General features: G+C 36.4%; 1 protein-coding gene across 6 annotated transcripts in view; it reads right to left on the bottom strand.

Annotated features, from left to right (window-relative positions):
* The window catches only part of LOC120422123 (uncharacterized), a 151,437-nt gene that overhangs the window by 79,790 nt on the left and 54,554 nt on the right, over positions 1 to 17,093 (bottom strand). The gene's annotated exons all lie outside the window — the stretch shown is intronic.

Genomic DNA, 17,093 nt, shown 5'->3' on the forward strand with positions numbered 1-17,093 from the left:
AAAAAGGGCTCGTCACTTGAAGACTTGAGGTAAAAGTGGAAGTAAAGTGGAACAACGCGCGCCTATGAGGAAAGAGAGGTTGAGAGAAGTTCGTGTGACCTACTGTTTACTTCGCGGTGAGTCTATTACTGGCAACTCAACATTCACTTTACACTATATATCTATGACTGTTGCAGACTGTTGGGAGGACTAGGTGAAGGAGTAGCAGCAAGAAGAACAGAGTGAGGCGTTTGTGGAACATGGAGGTATTTCTAGATCGTCTAGAGCTGTAGAGTATAGTACACACCGTTACGTGTCAATCAAACCTAGTGAAGTGCGAGAGATAACTTGTGGGCAAACTGACTACTGTCGGTGAGAGCTGGAAATTGGTGGCGGTGGATAACTTTTTGGAGCTGACTTGGGCACGGAAACGATGCAATGGAAGTGGCTTGGAACAAAGGATTTAAATTAATTAGGTTGTTCAAATTTGGAAAAAACAATCGAAATATTTATGATTTTATTTTTCATTAAATTCAGTTGTGTTGTTAAAATAAAGGATAAGCAAATTAAATCAAAACAACAAAAATATTCGGATCAAGTTCGAACACTCACAAAACTTGCAAAATATTATAGAACTTTTTTCTACATGATGAATTTTCGAATTCGAACTCATTTGTTTACTTTTTAAGAATTGCCCTTTACTAACAAAAATACTGTATTTAAAGACTATTTTGTCTAGTGTGAAATACCTGAATTCGACACATAATTCTACAACTAAAAATAGGATTCACATTCGCAACTAACGAACTTTTTATTTGTGAATATAAAATGTAAGAGTTTAGGATGGTAAAAAATCTAGTACAGGAGAAAAGTTTGTGGAAAAGATCAATTTAAAAAAAAAAAAAACACTTTATAAACAAATCAAATTTGCAATCCAAAATAAACTTCACATTTTTTTCTAATGAATTGCAACGTTTTCAAGAAAATGGATCAGTTTTTTTTTTTAAATTTAAAAATACTTTGTCAAGGAACAGCATCCCTGCATTTTTTTTTTCGAAAAGCTGAGTAGATTTGCTATCATTATTTTTTGCTGATCTTACTGCTGGTTGTTACTTAAAATTAAAATTTTGAGGAAAAAGATTTTTTTCTCAGCGTTATCTGATTCTCCCTAATTTTTCAAAACTGTTGAGTCGATTTTTAATGGTGACAAATTAAACTATCGAAATTTTCTGCTCTTTTGAACAAAACTAATTCCGAAACCTTTAAAAATCAGCCCAACATATGAAATGACCCATTCATTTTGGTCATTTTGTTAATTTTTGTCATTTTGGTAATTTTGGTAACTGTGGTCATTTCGTTAATTTGGTTCATTTTGGTCATTTTGGTAATATTGGTCATTTTGGCTAGTTTTGCAATTTTTTTTCATTTTGGCAATTTTGGTCATTTTGGTCATTTGGGTACTTTTGGCTTTTTTGATCATTTTGGCTAGTTTGGTCATTTTTTTCATTTTGGTAATTTTGGTCATTTTGGTCGTTTGGGTCATTTTTGTTCTTTTGGTTATTTTGGTCATTTTGGTCATTTTGGTCATTTTTTTCATTTTGGTAATTTTGGTCTTTTTGGTCTTTTTGGTCAATTTGGTCAATTTGGTCAATTTGGTCATTTTGGTCATTTTGGTCATTTTGGTCATTTTGATCATTTTGGTCATTTTGATCATTTTGGTCATTTTGGTCAATTTGGTCATTTTGGTCATTTTGGTCATTTTGGTTATTTTGGTCATTTTGGTCAATTTGATCATTTTGGTCATTTTGGTCAATTTGGTCAATTTGGTCAATTTGGTCAATTTGGTCATTTTGGCCATTTTGGTCATTTTGGTCATTTTGGTCATTTTGGTCAATTTGATCATTTTGGTCAATTTGATCATTTTGGTAATTTTGGTCATTTTGGTCATTTTGGTCATTTTGGTCATTTTGATCATTTTGGTCAATTTGATCATTTTGGTCATTTTGGTCAATTTGGTCATTTTAGTCATTTTGGTCATTTTGGTCATTTTGATCATTTTGGTCATTTTGGTCATTTTGGTCATTTTGGTCATTTTGATCATTTTGGTCATTTTGGTCAATTTGATCATTTTGGTCAATTTGGTCATTTTAGTCATTTTGGTCATTTTGGTCATTTTGATCATTTTGATCATTTTGGTCAATTTGATCATTTTGGTCATTTTGGTCAATTTGGTCATTTTGGTCATTTTGGCCATTTTGGCCAGTTTGGCCATTTTGGCCAGTTTGGTCATTTTTTCATTTTGGTAATTTTGGTCATTTGGGTCATTTTGGTCATTTTGATCATTTTGGTCATTATGGTCATTTGGGTCATTTTGGTCATTTTGGTCATTTTGTTCATTTTGGTCATTTTGGCCAGTTTGGTCATTTTGGTCATTATGGTCATTTGGGTCATTTTGGTCATTTGAGTCATTTTGGTCATTTTGTTCATTATGGTATTTTTTCATTTTGGTCATTTTGGTAATTGTGGTCATTACGATAACTATGTTCATTTTGATCATTTGGTCATTTTGGTTATTTTGGTTATTTTGGTTATTTTGGTCATTTAGGTCATTTTGGTAATTTTGGTAATTTTGGTTTTTTTTTTTGAATTCTTGAAAACAAATGATTGCAAGAAAACTGCACTGTTGATTTATGCATTTTTTAACACTCTTTTTATAAAAATCTTTAACCCAATATTTTTGTTCAATTTGTTTATTCTTTGTTTTGTATTCAGGAATTTTTTTGAACAGGTATTCAAAATGGCCACGCGTCGCCTCTGATTAAGATCATGTTTAACAACTATGCAAAGAAAATAATGTTAAGAGAATTATTACGGCTTATTTCGTCGTCCAAATTTGTGATATTGAATTAACTTTGCGAGAAAATTTGTAAGACTGTAAAAAATATCAGCAAAATTCTTTTCCAAAGTTCCTCAAAAAAAAGTCATCGTTCCACCCTTTCCGTGCCGTGACAGCGCGATATCAGCCAAAGTCCGATTTTCCACCCCATCGGCCACTTTCATGTGCCTGTGTCGGTCTGTGTGATCCGCGTGTTCCGGCGCTGGCGATGGCGCCCCAAGACCGAGCGAGCGATTACACTAATATGTGTACTACACAACATCACTACGAGTAAACGTTACGACTACGAGTGCGCGACCACACCACAGTTTGTGTCCCTTGGACAAGTCTACTTGGTACTCTTTTCGCTATCTCCACTATTCTGAGGGACCAGAGGACTAGGACAACCATAAGCCTAACGGTGAAATGCGTCGGGTTATGAAAGTGCTTTTCTACTCAATGACTATTCATGTGGCATGATGCATTCTCCTTCTGGAATCTCGTGAGGATCACACTCACGCCTAGGCAAAAGAGGACGGACGACGACGGACGGAATGGGCTTGGAATCGACCGACGTCAACGGTTGGTAGATTTGTGAGCCGACTAATTTTGCGTCGCATGCTTTTAGCACCCTCCATCTACCTCTACCGTGAGCTTGAGAGAGGCTCAGACAAAAAAAGGGTGATTGTTGGGGGAAAACAATCCAGTTGTTTGTTTATTTGTTCCGGCTTTTGCTCCGGATTATTTTTTCCTCCTCGAAACCAAAAGAGTCAATGCGGAACAGTTGTTGCTGGCGAGATTTAGTGTTATTGCTGACTTCCCTGGCCGTTTGTTTTTATTCCAAACAGAATGGCGCGCACACGACCCATTGACCATTTGTTGAATCGTTGAAATCACTGCAATTGACCATAAAGGACCATCCAGACCGTGAGATCGGATGTCGTGGCGCAAAAAAAAAATCGTCCTTCACCGAACATGAATGATAGATGATGGGTGGTTGGTGCTGTTGCTGTTGCTGTTCAGGGCAACCATTTTCTGCACCATGGACTGATCACACTCTCTGAGTGGTCGCTTCTGGCTTTGGGAGATTGCATTTTTTTTTTGCGCTCGCATCGAAAACGGCGGGAAATCTATTGGTTGATGTCAGGGAAGGGAATGTTGGTCATAAATCTGTAAATATTGGCGCCAGATTTGAGTGCACAGCTAGGAGCACAAATCTCAAACAGCTTGAGTGATGGGTTTAAATGTAAATAAAAATAGATCGATACACTTGTTAAAATTAAACTTATATTTACTTTGAATAAAAAAACGACCAATTCCAAGCGAAACTTATTTGGGGACACCGTGGAGATTTTGCCTTATCCCCTTAATAAAGAAGAGCATCGACACTTCCTGTCATCCATATCTCTTTCTATGACCCTGTTGCGCGGTGGTGTCGCCGCGCCGGAAACATGATGTTTAGAATTAGCTCCGGTGGAGTAGGTTTTATTCCCAATTACCAAGTTCTAGTCAATCTGTCATTGAAAATTATCTTATTACATGGCGATCTAGACTGCAATCCGCTAAAATCACCCGAACGAAGCAAAGTTCAAATGATTGCCCAATGAATTTTTTTTCACGAAATTTGCTCTAAATACAGGCAAGATTTTAAAATTTATGATATTTTTTTTAGATAAATTAATATATTTAATTGATTACTTCAATACATAATGGGAGCGTTCTTTAATTACGTAACTCAGTTGGGGGAGGGGGTCGAAGGCCGTGTTAAGATCCAAACATTTTTTTCAAAATTTGTATGGAAATTTTTGTTACGAGGGGTGGGGGTCCACAAATTCTTTTGTTTCACGTTACGTAATTAAAGAACGCTCCCTTTGATATAATTTGTTCAAATTTAAAAAAATGCTCATTTTATCTAAGCGTCTTTAGATAAACTCTCATCAAAATAGTAGAAATTGTGTAAACAACTAATTCAATTACGTGTAAATGTTATGTTGTAAAAAAAAACGTGCAGGAGGTTATGTTACAGACATGACCAGTATGACAAAGATCGAAATACAAAACCTTAAGAGTGTTTCAAGATCTGGTATGTTTTTGGAGAAAAGTTTGAATAATTTTTCAAAGAAGCTTAATAAATTTCAAGTAGTTGATATTAAAATTATTCTCAATAGATTTGTTAACAGCATTTCATAAACTTTGTTGTGATTAGTCTAAACGTTTCAATGAAACACAACCTCGTCCACGTCGCATATTATCATAAACAAACGGCCACGAGATTCTTATCTCCCTCCGCCTGTTGAAACGCGCCTGTTGATTGTTGTCCCAGCACAAACACCAATTTGCAGTGCTATTTATTCGTGAATCACACGCCAGCCGCGCACACATCTCGTGATTAAAATGTAAATTAGTAACAGACGGTGTTTTTGCAAGTGCGACCCGCCGTACTCCACTCATGTTTTTAAAAGCAAATTGCTTTTGCATTTGGAAGGGGGGAAGCTTAAAAATTGCGTCCACGATTTTTAAATCGAGCAAATGGCCACCATCACCCCAACTCGACGCCAGACCAAATCACGTACGAACCGGGAAGTGAAGTGCTCCAAGTCACGTAAATTGGTCTCACATGCACTCAACTCACTCACGGTACGGCTGGCAAGTTCGATTAAGGCAAATGTCACACTCTACAATGTGGCTGCACTGTTTGAGCACAAAAAGAAAGTCACTGAGGGCAAATAAGCGTTATTTCGCAATTATATCGTTGCACTTTCGAGTTGTCTCGGGTTGTTTTAGGGCGTTGTGACTTTAAACGCCTAAATGTATGCCATTTGTAACACTTTACTATGACGCAAACGCCTAACGCTAGGCTAGATCGAATTGACAAAAAAATCAAATTTACCTCCTTCCACGGTAGCACAATCTTCCTAAAGTATCCACTAAGCTTCCACACTTCTAGTTGAAAATTTAAGCAAAATGCCAACCCCTATTTAGAGGAAAGATTACCACCGCCGCTTCCTCAACCTTAAGTGAGAGGATCTTCACGAGCCCCAGCGGAAGCCGACCGGAAGCAGACGCAGCAAGGCTGGCAGGCTGTGCTTTGTGTATGTGTGGGCGTGTGCGCACCGTTCAAATCTTAGTCTCATTATTAATTAAAAACGTGACCGGCTTCGGAGAAAACCTCGTCATCCTCTCCTAAATCAGCAGACACCAGTCGAGGGGGAGGACCTTCCGGTGTGCAAGCTTTTCCCCCGGGGGGTGGAGTGAGAAGAGCATAGAGTAATTAAATTTTCATCAATAATTTTGCTCCGAATTCCGGGAAAATGTTCATTCTCGCCAAAGTCCCGTAAGTGAGTGAAGAGTCTCAGAGAGTCCTCCACCGGAAATGAAGGTGGTGCCAGGGGAGTTCAATTTATGCTTCTGATCCTCGATAGGTTTGGGAAGATGCTTCACATTGAAGAAATAAACACTACCGGTCAAAAGATTTCAAGAAATGTTGCAAATATAAACTTTCACTAATTTAAAAATAATAATAACTGCGACTTTTTTTAAAAAAGTTATCTAAAAATCGCTATAACTTGAAAACGGTGCACTTTATCAAAATTTCACTCGAGTACTTTTTGATTTCAAATTCGATTTTACATCGCAAAATGTAGTTGAAAATTGAAAAAAAATCAGTATTGATTCAAAAATCATAACTTGTTCAAAGATTTTTTGTCCGTTCTGGAAATTTTTGTTTATTTCAAATCAAGTTTTAGTGACAAAAAGTGAAATTAAAAATCACATCAAAAAAAATTAACCGTGCTCTATTTTTTCAGTGTAATCCTTATCCATACCTACAACTTTGCCGAAGACACAAAATATTTGCATCAGTTTATTAAGAAATTATTAAGAAAAGAGCATCTAAATATTCAAGCAGCTACAATTTAAACTTTTCAAAATTCATCTTTTATTTTTTCTGACAACTGCAAATTAAGGGGTTACATACATGTAAATCGACAAAAAAGTCAGAGGTTGGTGTGAGCACACACATCATTTTATTTAAAATCTGTTATTAGGACATTAAAATAAACATTTTCATCTATTATCAAAACAAATTTGAAGACATTTGGTTGTATCATTGCCGAGATATAGCTATTTGAAGTTATCAGTTTCCAAAAACGGGTGCCACGATATCTCCACACTGCCTTGACCAAATCGGCTCAAAATTTTGGTGAAGACTCGTTAAACCGGTTCTGTGTGCATGACGAAGGCCGATTTTCAAAAAACTTATTTAAAAAAAGATAAAAAATATTTTTGTGTTTTTCATATAAAAAATCGTCAGTTTTTGATTTTTGTATTTTTTAAAAAAGCATAATTTCAAAATCGGGCTTCGTCATGCACACGGGATATGTCTTGAGAGTCTTCACCCCAAATTTTAGCCAATCTGGTTCATCCCATCTCGAGATATCGTGGCACCCGTAAATCAACTCTATGTTTCGAGAAAAACGCTCTGAAAGTTTGACAGTCCGCTTAGCGAACGGCAAAATGTTGAGCTTAAAATCGTCTCTAACTCAGTTTAATCATGTAATATCTTCATGAAACTTTCAGGAGTGATTAAAAATCATCTTTTTAGAGGATTCAATAAATTTTCTGTAATATGAAATTTTGCGATTTTCTACATGTATCTAACCCCTTAAGGTTAGAAAAGTGGCATACCAATGGAAACTGGTAAATTTACATATTTACAATTGCAATATTTTGACATGTACCCATTTCCAGATATAATATAACCATGATTTTTGTGCTACTTCTGTCTTCTGCCAAACTGATGACCAAACTAATGATTGAAATAAAAACAAGTGTTTTTTTTTGGTTAGCTTAAAAAATTTAAGATTGAAGATTTTTTTGGATGTAATTATACTATAATTAATGCATACAGTTAAAAAAATAGTAAGTTATTCTGTGATACATATTATAAATTATATACTTTTAACGCTTTTATATGTAATTTTATAAAAACCAATGTGCAAAATTCAACAGAAATTGAAAAAAAATTGTCAGTAATATTACTATTTTTTTCTAACATCTGTCACAAATCCACATCCCAAACAACTGCTCATAAAATGATTTAATATTACTTAGATTACCTCTAAGAGTAATTTTGAAAATTTAACTTTTCAGGAATATTTTTGGGTTTTTTTGTCTTCTAGAAAATTGTAGGGCTTGCGAATCAAAGTAATATTGTCGAAGACACCAAAATTTTATCTCATAAACAACGCCATCTACGATCAAATTTAAAGAAAGCATCTGAGCAAACATTGCAACATCTCTTTTTTGAACGTGACAATTCAGGGATAAGTTTTAGAAAAAAGTGAAATTATGGGCACTTTTGGAGCATTAAAAAACAAACATTATTACCGTCATGATTCGAAATCCCGGACGCTTCTTGCTTTATCATTTATTTGGATATAAGTTAGCATAATAAATGTTAAAAATGGGTTATTTGATGAATTCTAAAATCAACTTACATTTAAAGTTTGTTTGAACGCTGTAATTAATGTCAAAACAATTAAATAAAATAAAATTATAAGATTACCAAAAATGGGAAACATTTCATGTGAAATATTTCAAAGGCGTCCGAAGCACCAGGAAGGCAAAGCAGAAATTTAAGGTTTTGATTTCCTTAAATTCAAGCAAATTTTTATACAAAATATCGATTTTTTATGTTAACAGCTTATTTGAGACCTAAAGAATGCCATTGACTAACATTTCAGTCCAAATTTGTGCGATTCATTAGTAAAAACGAGTGTCCGGAATTCGAAGCACAACAAGTCATTTTAGTTTTCAAATTCTGATGAAAAATTGTTAGAAAAGACATATTTTGCATTCATTCTCTTAAAACTGACTGTTAATACTACATCTTGATGATATTTCTTCATTTCCAACTTATTACATGATTTTTTGTCATCCAAAACGAAAATGATATGCTACTAAGTGTCCGGAGTTCGAATCATAACGTTATTTTTTGACAAGTCAAAGGGTCAAAAGTTACAGTCATTTTAAGGTAAAAAAGATTCAAATTTAAAACCTTAAAACTTGAGATATCTTAAAACTAATTTCCAATGGAAACCCATTTGGAGCCAACCTAACGAAATTCAAAAATTGTTTGAATATATGTTTTTCAATGTAAATTTGCCCGTTGAATTTAAATCTGACTTGAGCTAATGTGGCAAAAAATCGTTTTTTTTTTTCAAATTTTGGATTTAAATGTTTTAATTTTACATGGATTTTACGTAGATCACGAGACAACATTTTGGTGTCTTCGAGAAAATCCCAAAAATATTCCTGAAAGTTAGATTTTCAAAATCACTGAAGGTGAATCGTGAACCACCCTAATTTTCAACCGAACCAAAAGTTGCCCCTTTTCATTTACAGCAACTCTTCACAGCTCCAAATCTTTACCATTTTTCGAATAATCTATTTCCACTTAATTTTGCGAAATGGACCACTGTGAATTGTTAGTATGCAGAATTTTATGCATTATTTTTAAATTCAATAATAACATTTGAAAAGTAATAAATTTCATATTTTAGTTCCTTTTCAAGTGTAAGTATAAAATTTTCAATTTATGATAAGTCTTTGAATAGAAAGATCATACAATTTTACGATAGCTTTCTTTTAACCCTTGACATCGGATCGATAGTTGCTGAGATATTGGCATGTAAAAGTTGAGTGGGTAACTGAATAAATAGATTTTAAAAGTTGAGTGGGTAACTGGATAAATAGATTTTTGAATACCGGGTATTCAAAAATCTATTTATCCAGTTTCTTTTTCATTTTGAGGCTGCATCCCTGTTACCAGGAGTCCAATTTTAAAAATGTCTTGGAGAAATTTATATTTTTTTAAAACTATTGTCAGGTGTGGGGAAACGTGAGCACTAGGGTGGGTACGTTTTTCAAAAAGTTCTCGGATCAAGTTTTAGTATGGTTACCCTTCTAGGGCATGCCCATAGGGACTTTCATGCCAAATATCAGCTCATTTGGTTGTAAACTGGCTGCGCGCATCAGGGTTAAAGTTTACATGGGAATTACTATGGGAAATTGGAACTTTTTGTTCAAACGCTCCTACAGGTCTGGGAAAATCACGCGCCAACTTCTGGTATGGTCAAGCCTATGGAGAATGGTCTGGAGAATACTTTTCCCGAAGAGAGCATATGGATTCGTTGTCCCTTGACCTGGCGCATCGGAAAACAATCCGATGTCTCCGGAATCAACGGTTTTCCCTCAAAATGCATCAAATTTTCCTTAGCATGCTATGAAACCTTGATGAACACCGCGACGCCATACGTCAGGCAGCTACCACGTGGGTGAGAAACGGCTGGAATATTTAATTGCAACCCCTTTTAACTAGAAAATGATCATTTTGAGTAATCCTGGTATTATTTAGTCGAATTCAGAATCTTTGCACAGCAAATTTGTATTTTTTTGCAAATATTTCAACCACGTGGTAGCTGCCTGACGTATGGCGTCGCGGTGTTCATCAAGCTTTCATAGCATGCTAAGGAAAATTTTATGCTTTTTGAGAGAAAACCGTTGATTCCGGAGACATCGGATTGTTTTCCGATGCGCCAGGTCTAGGGACAACGAATCCATATGCTCTCTTCGGGAAAAGTGTTCTCCAGACCATTCTCCATATGCCTGACCATACCAGAAGTTGGCGCGTGATTTTCCCAGACCTGTAGGAGCGTTTAAACAAAAAGTTCCAATTTCCCATAGTAATTCCCATGTAAACTTTAACCCTGATGCGCGCAGCCAGTTCACAACCAAATGAGCTGATATTTGGCATGAAAGTCCCTATGGGCATGCCCTACAAGGGGAACCATACTAAAACTTGATCCGAGAACTTTTTGAAAAACGTACCCACCCTAGTGAGCACTCTTGGAAACATCCATTTTTCTTAAAATTTTCGGGTAAATTCAGGTTTATGTGATTTATCTCGGAGACAGTTAATTTTAACAATAATTTTCGTATTGTATTTTCCGGTTCCAAATCAAATTTTGAAATTGAGAGCTTTTGAGATTTTCAATTTTATTTTCATATTGGTTTATTAGTTCTGCAATTGTCTTCATGATCAGCACATCCGTTTTTTTTCAAACAATGTTATGTTAGGAATTGTATTAATGCAGAAATATCAAAAAAGAAACCAGGCATACCCAGAACTGGGCATCGGCATACGACAGGATAAAGAGCCCGGTTCGATAGTAAAATGGTACTGTGTGCGGACGGAGAGGATAAATCCCGAAATCGGCGAGAGCACTTTACTCATGGGTTCATTTTCAAAAAAAAAGTTCATCTGTCAAAAAAAAAGTGCCGGTACCGAGACTCGAACCCAAGACCTTCGGCATATTGAACCGTGCCTTTGCCGTATGGGCCACCATGATTCGTTGACTAAGTGACGGTCATTTGTCCATATAAGCCACTCAATATGATGAACTGTTGCAATGAACGAATGAACACGCGAGAGGTCTATACTCTCGCAAAATAGTACTTTTTTCACGTTTCTTTTCTTGAGGACTATCCCCTCGGTCTTTAACTTTGGGTGTATACATTAAATTCAAACTTTTTAGTAATACTACTTATTTTGCTAATAAATAATAACTGCTTTACTAAAGACATAAAATAGATCAGAAAATATATTCTAAATGTACCTTGGCGAAAAACATCCCTTTTATTAAAAATTTAAATATTCAACATAAATTATTTAAAAAGTGCAATTAAAGTCAAAGACACTCCCCAAAGACACTTGCAACCATCAATTTTGCGCTCGAAACTTTATAATTTGCCCCATTTCCATTCACTCCAAAGGGCCAATTACAAGCCAAAAAAAAAACAAACTTTTACCCGGCAGTGTGCATCTTCGCACGAAAAAGTAGAAAAACCCGCCAGCTCAGCTGAGTCAGTCCCGGGGAACAGCAACGACTACGTCGACGACGACGACGACGACATTCCATTCCAGCATCGATTGCATTGAATTTTAACCGTGGCAACGTTAAAATTTCATGAGAACCTATTCGGGACCCGGCATCGTGTCCCCACATAAATTTTTCATCAGCGACGCGTTTGAATTTTTCCACCTCCCTCCCCCACCGTGTAGGAGGAGGTAGCTTTTTGACGGGGACAGTTTATGAAAAAAAAACGAGAGGAGGAAAGTTTGAAATCCCATAGAAGCATTGTTTGTTGAGGGATAAGCCGTTGCGAAAAGTTATTACCCGAATTTTCCATTGTGTGTGACATTGTTGAAGGGTGGTGAGTTTTTTTTCACCAGGGGGTTGAAATTTTGCGTGAGTCATAAAAATTGGCTGAGCTGGTGGAGGTGGATTAAGAGGGGTAGCGTGGTGGATTACCATGTCAGAGCAGCCTTACTGACTGACAGTGGTGGCGTGCAGATCTAAAGGCTCTTTTTTTTTGCTCTCTTTGGTTTTTGGGGTTGGTTTGGACAGCATTGTGAAACGCGAGCTAAATTGAAAGTTCGCTACTATGCTGCTGCTGTGGCGCTGCTGTCGAGAGCACAGTGCGCAATTTTTAGCGATTTGAAGGAACGCATTTTAAAAGCTTTTTTTTGTTGCTCTCGCTGGGGGAGGGTTTGAAATGAGAACAATTGGCTCGGTGAAGGGGAGATTGCGATGGTAATCGGTGGCTTACTCCCGTGGTGCGCAGCAGTTTTAAATGCTATTTTTTTTTTGTTTCAAGGTTGATCGACTCGCAGTTCCATGCTGAGTTCTTTTCGAATAGATGCACAGCAAAAAATCCGATAGTAAAATCGCATGCAAAAGCATGCACATCACCTTCGTCAAAATAAACACTTAATATTACACACTGCATGTACAATTTTTGCAAACACAAAAAAAAAGTTGCAACCGACGGGATTCAAACCCAGCACCAACAGTAAGGGTTGGCGCCTTAGCCCACTCGGCCATCAGACCGAAGAAAAGCTTTAAGGATAAACGTATTGACATTTCGGTCAAGTAGATTTCCCATACCGATGGGCTACATATTTCAGGGTGTAAAATCACATAGAATTGCATAAAATAATGCAATATTTATTTTACACCCAGGCCTTTTACACGCAGCTGGATTACTACTTTTTTAACTGTGTGTATGAATTTTACTCCCATTTGAAATGAAGCGTCGAATCAAACGTAAATACACAAAATGGAACTTAGAAACGTACTCTTTCAATCAAGTTGTCCTTCTCAGAAAATGTAACCAACACCCGTTTTGAATTCGTCGTTTCGCTGTAACGAGTTGTTTTTAGGAGCGATTGAATAAATTCTTCCTGGAATCATCAATTTAGTTGGAATGGGATCCGACGAATTCATCTATATCATGGGTAAATATTATGACGTTTGATTTCAGGTTGGATCATTTCTAACCCGCTTAGTTTCGACTTTTGGATTTTATTATTCGAAATGAGGAAAGGAGGAAAATTTTTGAAATTCACAAACTGGATGATTTTTCGTTCTCATAAAGTATCTTAAATTTTCCAGCAATCTTGTTATGCTAATCTCACATTTCACAACAATTAAATTTTAACTTTCTTGATTTACCGCCCTGCGCCCGTAAAAAAAAGTTCGCTCACATTGGATAAGACTTAAGTTTATTCGTCCTTTCTTGGCTGCTGTTTTTTCTTCTTAACATCGCTACTGGATTTCCTCACGTTTCGACTTTGTCTCGACCGCTTCAAAGGAAGGAAAAAAGTTCCAACCACAAAAGCTTTGGTGCCGCAAAGTTTTCCGATAAATATCTCGTCTCGTGAAGTTATCCCCACATGTGGCTCGCTCTCTTTCTTAAGTAAGGGCAGATGATTTCATTCTGTGGGTGAAGGTGGTGGTAGCAAATTTCGTTTATTCAAATTTAAAAAAAAAGAATTTTTCGCTCTCTTTGACAAAATTGATCAATAATTCGATTCTTCTTGTTACACGAGACGAAAAGGTAAATAACAACAACGCCAATATCAACAGCGAACCTGCGATCTCTCTGATCAAACAGACAACAAAACGTGAAATAATGCACATAAACAAATGGAATACACAAGCTTAAGTGGGTGTTTGTGAGACCCAGAATAGCAGCATTCAGTGTCTGTATGTGTGTGTGCTTTTGAGAGCACTTCCTTCAGACGCGAAATAATTGAATGCTAATGAACCTGTGTGCTCTTTCCACTCTCGAAACGCCATTCTCGTGGCTGAGTCACTGCGGACCTCTGGACCTGGGCCCGAACCGGAACCAAACCGACCCGATGATGGTTGGATAAAGGTTCGAGCAATATAAAATAACGAGAATGAACGACGAACGTTGAAGAACGGGAAGAAAAAGAGACTTCGAGCAACAACAAACGCGCGTGCTTGAAGAACGGTATCCCCGTCCGTTTTCGGGCAGAACGACCAGTGAACCTAACCAACTGAGCCAAAAGCCAACACTCTTAGTCAGTGCAACAGGCACGATGAGCAAATAGAGGAAAGCTTTTTTTTTTCTCTGCAACCACGACCACACGTCTACACGTTCCAAATTTGGAAGTGAATTTTACGGGGAAACTACCTCCTTCCTCACTCCGCTGCTATTTATTCTAACCCCAAAAGCTCGAGTCTTCTTTCACAACGAGCCAACAGAAGGAGTAGAGGGAAAAAAATCAGTGGAATTTTTATTTCCAGCCGCAGAGTTTGGCCCACAGTAGGAAGGTACCTTAGAGGGCCGATTCTGCCACGGTAGTGAGTAAGCTTATGTTTGCGGTTTTGCGATGATTGGTTTCCTGAATCACACTCACTCGAATCCAATTTTCCACAAGTGGGATAAACATCGTGTACGAAAGGGCACGGAGGAAAGAATTTTGGAAACAAGATCGGAGAATTGTTTTTTCTCAATAAGATACTGTTTTTTTTGTAATTGTATTGCATTGAAATCCAGGATATCGGTTTTCCTACAGATTTCTAGAAGTAACTTTCCTAATCTCGCGTTCTTTCATTTCGGGTTTCTGATAAAACAAAAGAATCTTCGGTGAGTGTTCGAGAACGAGGAAGAGATAATGAGTGATAGAAAGAGAATGCTCGTGCTGACTATCATGAGAAAAACGAAGAGTAGTCACACTCAGAACTTCTGATATTTTGGTGTGGGAAACATCAAAAAATAGTTTTTTTTTCTATCAATCATTTACATAACTGATAATTATAAACATTCAGTTACTGATCTCATAACTTTCTTTAGATTTGTACTAAATTCAAACAAATTCAGTAAAATATCTCATGATGATGAAGAACAATCATGCTCATCGATTCACAACACAAAACACAACTCGGGCTAAACATTCTTCAAAAATCATTTTTTTCAACTGGGGAAAATGTGCATAAAATTGAAAAATTTACTGTAAAAACATGAAAAAACAGGTGACAGGTGGTGGTAGAATAAGCCAAATACTATCAGAAAAAAACATAAACTAAACAACATAAATGCAAATAAAAATACTAAAAATAAAACAAGAAAAACATAAAACAGGTGAAGTAAAATTTTCGTCGAACAAAAATTGCTCAAAATGACCTGCTGTACACGGGGAAAAAGACTTCGAAAAAAATGTGGCATTAGAGGGTTAAACACTCAATTTTTAATTTGATATAGGTAATTTTGACCAATATATCACAGCAAAAAATCAGATAGTAAAATCGCATGCAAAAGCATGCACATCACCATCGTCAAAATAGACACTTAATATTACATGCTGCATGTACAATTTTTGCAAACACAAAAAAATGTTGCAACCGACGGGATTCAAATCCAGCACCAACGGTAAGGACTGGCGCCTTAGCCCACTCGGCTATCAGACCGATGAAAACCTGAAAAGATAAACGCATATAGGGCATACATACAATATTTATTTTACACCCAGGCCTTTTACACGTAGCTGGATTACTATTTTTTTAGCTGTGTAGTCAAGGACTGTGAGCTGTTTGGCTGAATTTCAGCAGAAGATAATTTGTATACTGCCCATGTTCGCATAAATGTCCCATATGCAAAAACAGCAACCTGAGAAAAACGCATTTGAAGTTTGTCCTACACATAAGGCTACGTGTTAAGTTTTGCCGAAAAAACTGGATTTCTTCCTGATTTCTAGAACAAAGTACTGGATGTTGTAGGCTCTTTTGAAAGAGTACACGATTTTGAACCAAACTGCATCAAAAACTCAAAAACGATGAAAATGTATATGGGACATTTATGCGATCAGGGGCAGTATAGTATTCCTGTAAAAAAAATAATAATAAGCTGATAAATTTTAAAAACGAAACTGCTCGATTTCAGTGACGAAATTGAAAGAAACCACAGGTTTAGACTTGGAGGTGAGACTGCAGCACAAATTTTAAGATTGTGGTACAATCCAGACTCGATTATTCGAAGGCCTCGGAAAAAATTCACTTCGGATAATCGAATCACAATTTTTTTTTGTTTTCTGTTGTCTAATTTTTGATTGTCGAGTTGAAGTATGACCCCTAAACAACGCTAATATGATTTTGAATTTTTCATTCAAAGATGGCGGCCAAAATGGCGGAGATTAATATTGAAAAGCTGCATTTTATTTTTTAATTGGCAATTAACAACTCAAATTGGTCGCAGAACTCAAATTTTATGTTAAAAACAAGCCTAACCCGACAAACTCCGTCTTGTCTTTTTTTTTGTCTTGACGTATAGCTTGTTTGCTTATTCAGCCTCCTGTGATCAAAATTTTTGATTACGTAAATTTCCCATACGATCTCGGATGTTCCGGAATCGGCCCCAGAGTGGAAAAAGTGGCCATTTTTTAGCATATAAACCTTCCTTGGGTTTACACGAACCTAACGCAACGAAAATCGCTTCGATCCGACGTTCCGTGTTCAACTGAATCGCGTTCGAAAAAAACCATCGAATTTATATTTATATAGATAAGAAAAAACACGATTTTTTTGTTCGTGGTTCGATTATCCGAAGTCCCATACAAAACTTTGGATAATCGAAATTCGGATAATCGAAACTTCGGATAATCGAGTGTCGAGTCTGGACTGTACCACTTAAATGTGTTTAAAATGTTCTGGAGTTTATTAGCTTTTTACGAGACATTCCTTTTCAAGATTTTTTGAAATTAAATGTATATCAGAACATTTCATTGAATTTTAGCAAATTTAATCAACTTTAACGTATTACCCAGTACAATAACCCAGGCCTAGGACAATATAACCAAAGCAAAATTATA

Source organism: Culex pipiens, chromosome 1 (genome assembly GCF_016801865.2).
Source record: "Culex pipiens pallens isolate TS chromosome 1, TS_CPP_V2, whole genome shotgun sequence".
Classification (NCBI taxonomy): domain Eukaryota; kingdom Metazoa; phylum Arthropoda; class Insecta; order Diptera; family Culicidae; genus Culex; species Culex pipiens.